The sequence below is a fragment of the Silurus meridionalis genome, chromosome 3, assembly GCF_014805685.1.
Source record: "Silurus meridionalis isolate SWU-2019-XX chromosome 3, ASM1480568v1, whole genome shotgun sequence".
In the NCBI taxonomy this organism is placed as follows: domain Eukaryota; kingdom Metazoa; phylum Chordata; class Actinopteri; order Siluriformes; family Siluridae; genus Silurus; species Silurus meridionalis.
In genome coordinates, this window is record NC_060886.1 from 33,140,866 (window position 1) to 33,146,412 (window position 5,547).

The 5,547-nt window shown below is 37.4% G+C and overlaps 2 non-coding genes across 2 annotated transcripts; both read right to left on the reverse strand.

Annotated features, from left to right (window-relative positions):
• Positions 1-1,797: 1,797 nt before the first annotated feature.
• On the reverse strand, positions 1,798-1,870 carry trnak-uuu. Its single transcript has one exon. It is a non-coding gene; the product is annotated as a tRNA-Lys (tRNA).
• Positions 1,871-4,047: 2,177 nt separating this feature from the next.
• On the reverse strand, positions 4,048-4,158 carry trnal-caa. The gene is made up of 2 exons: positions 4,121-4,158; positions 4,048-4,093 (listed from the first exon to the last, which is right to left on the reverse strand). It is a non-coding gene; the product is annotated as a tRNA-Leu (tRNA).
• Between the last annotated feature and the right edge of the window lie 1,389 nt (positions 4,159-5,547).

The window sequence follows — 5,547 nt, forward strand, 5'->3', positions numbered from 1 at the left end:
CGTTTTTTTGTCTGCTTGTGCTGAATTACCTGTTTGCTTGTTTTTTGTGATCAATGTCACACATTTATCCATTGAATAGATTTTCACAACATTGTTTGTGTTGCTTTGTGTGTATGAACTTTATTCATGGTGAAATTTATTAATGAAGAACAAATAAATAAATAAATAAATCCTGCCGTTCATTGCGCCACACCTGTCATATCTTTATTCTCCACTAGAGGGCCCACACTTTGAGAACCACTGAGCTAGGCTAACTAGCCGGCTAACTAATCTTAGCTTTAATAGTCTTCATCCTCAGTCTAAATATTCTACATTTAGTGAGTTATAAACACAATATAAGTGTCTGACGAATGTATTTGGTTTTGGTCAACTTTCAATTAAATATTCTAAGAAACTAGTTAACACAAAAACAGCGCTAGCAAACCCGGCTAGCATGAGGCTAATGATGATGTCTCCTACACCATTAGCCGAAAGGTCCATTTCTGCTCACTGCAACATTTCTGGAAATATTATCTCTCATTTATTCTTTATTTTTTAGTCAAATTTAGACTAAACGGAGCTCTTTACTGATGTGGTGTGGAAAAGTCACGTGTCCCAATACATTTGGTCACACAGTGTAGATCAGACGCAGGATTGGTCTGTTTTGTGTACATGCAGGATTCAGGAGCATTTTTATTTTTTATCATATTGATATTTAAAGTTAGTTTTGTATTAAACTTGTTCAAACCTAGAAGCCTTTTTCTAAGACGCACCACCCAGTAACAGTCACTCGTTCCTCCACTTGCTCTCAGCTCAGGTTGGTGTGCAGCACGGCAGCACTTGGTGTCTAACAAAAGCCACTATCACGTCCCTGGGGGGCCTCGAACCACCAACCTTTCAGTTAACAGCCAAACGCACTGACCGATTGCACCACAGAGACATTAGCATTGTTTTTTTTGGTAATTTTGAAAGCTACATTGGCACATAAACATTAAAAATAAACCCTGTGTCTCTGATTGTATTATTCCCATTCTACTGGATCCACTGCAGTTTACTGGGTGGCACCTAAAACATCAGATCCTGGGAGATGCACAGGCTAAAACTCAGACACACACACACACACACACACACACACACACACACACACACACACACACACACACACACACACACACAAAAACCCTCACCACAACCGATAGTTCAAACCACATACAGAAAATAAACTCCTGAAATGTTTAATCAGATTTATTAATAATAACAAAATACAAATTCAATACCTGTGCCTTCTTTGCTAAAATATATATAATTCTGAAATATTATTTGTACCTTTGTGTGTTTGCATCTATTACATTTTATTATTTGACATCTTTGTAGTTTTTCCGGTAATCAAAAATAAAATGTTTTATTGTTCATATAACAGTGACTCGTGAATTATTCTGTAAACCCACAGCATCTTCTGTGTTGCCTGTCCAGAGTAAAAAACAACCCTATGTATTCACAATTCAAGTTTCAGTGACACGTCAAATAATGTCACAGTTAAAGTATGTTTAAACCAATGATATTTGCATGGGAGGATCATGGGAATATCTTTTGGGTTCAAACAAAGACGACTATTGTCACAGCCATTTGTTGGTCAAAATTACCACCATAAAGGATGCTTACCACAGTGAGACTAAAGCATTATATACTCATGTATGGGTAGGATAGGAAAACATCTGGAATATCAGAGGAAGAGTCATGGCATTTTGACATAAAGGGAAGATTCAGACAAACTTTTGATTTTCCACCAATAAGAACCAACAACCGTTAGCTTTTTAACGCCCGAACAGGGACTTGAACCCTGGACCCTCAGATTAAAAGTCTGATGCTCTACCGACTGAGCTATCCGGGCTCTGCTCACATGTCTGCTGTTGCGACACCTGGCCTCAATAAAATACTTGTCTTTGTGCAAAAAAACAAACTTGAAAACAAACTTAACATTTCATCACAGAACAAATGACTGACACTAAGTTCATTATTTCACTGTATGGTGTAACAGATTGTTTCCTGTACATATGAAAACTAACTCCTGAATCTTAATTACACCAACAATCAGGAACTTTAAATGCGGAAAATGTCAGAGCCTGCAACGTGACCATCAGACTCCATTTGTCATTACAACCATGACGAGAAACATGCAAAGCCAACTCTGTGCCATGAGACGGGTTCATGCAGCAGCTCTGACCTTTTGACACAACATTAGCGCATCTGACTCCAGATCCGAACATTGTGTGTTCAAATCACGTCGAGGTCATGGTTGCAGCGCTCTTGCTTTGTGGCCTCTTTTAGCAGCTGTTCTATCTTTGATTGTCTAATGTGGAGACTGAATTTGTCCAAAGTGGAGTCTGTCTCATCAAATTAACATTACTATATTATAACTCTCCTATAACATGTTACCAAGCTTTGTCAGGTTTGACTCGCTAAAGGACTTGGAGGAGATGAACTGAGATGATCAGTCAAAGGGAAATTAAAATGTATCTTTATTTTAAAACTGTTATGGACTATGAATTAATATCCTTCTAAAAGTTGCTAAGTAACACCATGACATCATTGTGCGATGACGTCATTTCGTCGTTGAAGTGCAAGACTGCGTCTTTATGTTACAAAGTATATAGAAAATGTAGTACAGTAAAACCCCATTGTACAAACAACCTATAGTACGAACAAACGGAGATACAAGCGACCTTGCTCGCAAAATTTTACCCTATTTCACTAGCAAATTTCGAAGCCACGAGCAAACCCATGCTGCAGGTTCCCCGTTTTCGGCGGAGTGAAGCATCAGTCGCTTAGATGATGACGTATCACTCGGTCGCTCTCGTTGTTCAGTGCAGCAAAAACATAACTTTTTTTTGTGTTATATTTTTATTTCACTAGAAATCTTGAAAAATGTCTCCCCAGAAAATCAGTGATGGTGCTGCGAAAACAAAAGTAAATAGAATTACCATGGAAACCAAGAAGGTTACAAGTGTGGTACGCATCTCACACTCGCAATCAACCACTACCACATGAGTAAGTGTTCAATTAGGTTTACATTACGGTAATGTGCAGAACAGTACAAATACTTTTTAAGTGCAGAAATAAGCGATCGAATGAGATCTCGGAACGGATTAAATCGCTTTTACATTCATTCTTATGGAGAAAATCGGTTCGAACGTACGAGCAAATGGACCTACGAACAATTTTCAAGAACGAATTATGCTCGTACAACAGGGTTTTACTGTACAGAGTCTCTGTATTTTCTGAGCAGCTCTGCAGCGCCCCCTGTCACCAAACAGGTGAACACTTCCCAAGGAAGAACAATCAATCAATCAGTGTATCGTTCAAGGCTGGTCAGGGAACATTGATGGATACAGATAAGACACTATACAGTGCATTTGAAGAAAACATTCACTTGTTTTAAGGTCAGTGTTACTCTGATATAATTTTCTTTTTTTTTTTTTAGAACGATCACAAAAACACAATGAATTTTCTCAAATTGTCGGGTAATCTCAGCAAAAATATAATTATTATTATATAAATTGTAAATTGTATGTGTTATGTTCAAAAATAGATTAAATAAAAAAAGGTGCATATGACATACATATTAGGTCTAAACATCAAGCATCGATTTCAGATGCATCTTCAATGGAATGAATTTGTGTAGGCAGAACACAACATTAAAAAGGAACTACATACCTGTTTTTACTAACAAGCCTTACTCCCTTTCCACTTGATCTACTGAACACACAACATATGTACCTTTGTCCTCTCCATCATATCAGCTACCTCTCTCCCTTTACCAGTAATAGTGATTGGGACCGGCACTAAGAGTGCACTGGCTTGTGCAACCCTATTGGCTGGGTTTTTCCTATCGATCTGTCTAATTTATATATCCATCTTCCTGCTAGTCTGTATTAACAGTTTTTTTTCTGGCTGTTTTTCCCACTATTTGGTAACCATCTACTTGTTTATTCTGTATGTCTGTGTTTGAAATACAAAGGGGAATAATTATTTTATTATTGTTTTGATTTCTAATGAAAATAAAGTTACTGTCAGAAGTGGGATTTGAACCCACGCCTCCATGTGGAGACCAGAACACTCAGTTTCCTGGAAGGTATTGAACCTTGAGTCTGGCGCCTTAGACCGCTCGGCCATCCTGACATACAAGCATGTGTTTCTTATCCCCTTAGTGGCTGAAAAAACTATTTTTACAAGTTTCTGTCTACTTGTTTGTCTTACCTATCCTTCTTTTTGTGTTTCTTATCTATCTACGTCACTCTTATCTTTTTTTCTGTCTGAATGCATATATATGCCTGCTCATCTTTCCTATCAATCTATTGATCTAATTTATATATCCATCTGCCTGAAAATAAAGTTACTGTCAGAAGTGGGATTTAAACCCATGCCTCCATGTGGAGACCAGAAAACTCAGTTTCCTGGAATGTATTGAACCTTGAGTCTGGTACTTTTCAAATATTACTCTGTCTGTCTGTCTGTCTATCTATCTATCTATCTATCTATCTATCTATCTATCTATCTATCTACATAACGTGTGTTGCACTGGAGGATTAATTTAGCCTCTTTTATATTTATTTATTTATTTATATTTTAATTAAAAATGATCAAACAGAAATGTTTTATACAAAAAAACTAATTACAAATTTTGTTACCTAGTAAATGTATGCAGGCTGAACAACAACCATAGAAGATCCACATATAGAACACAAGCAGAGAAAAGATGATGATCAGGAATGTCTCTGTTCTCAGTCATGTTTACATCACTGACTCCCTCTGTCTCATTCATGTTAACCCCAAACTCTTGTTGTCTTCTGACTGCTTATTGTTGACTTCGTAAACTAGTCTACATCTGTGGTGTGTGAGAGCCAAACAGAAAGATTGCCATTGGTTTCCCTTTGATGCACGCAAGCCACAGTGGCCTTAAGGCAGAACCTTGTGTAGTCATGGTTAAGTGGGTAAGGTGACGGATTTGAAATCCGTAGGGGTTTTCCTGCACCATGTTAAAATCTTGCCTACTACGTTTGTGATCTTCGTTTCTTACACATTTCCCACAGCTTGTTCTGCAAGAACACAGCTCTTTAACACTGCAGCAGAACTATTTTAAGTCAACCCCATAGATAATTAAACCGCAAACGAAATACGTCTTCTACATTTGCGTGTTCAAGTCTTCTGTTGCTTGTTTGATACTGAAATATTTTGGCAAAATTTCACTGAATATCGAAGCATCATCCAAATGCTTGAGCATGTCTTTGGACAAAAATAGTTGAAACCTCGCTGTGACACACCAGTCTAGCTTTCATTTGACATCACCGGCTTGAACACTTGTTTTGTTATCATGATAGCTAAGCATGATCTCTTATTTGAACAGAATCTGAAATAAATACGAATCATTACTTTTTGACTAAAAAAGGCTAAACTTGACAAACTAAAAGAAAAACTGTGTGCAGTGCAGGATAACCTTTGTATTCTATTTGACAAGAGCTCGTGAGACTGTTTAACATAGAGCTAAAACAAGCACCTTTTGACTAGCAT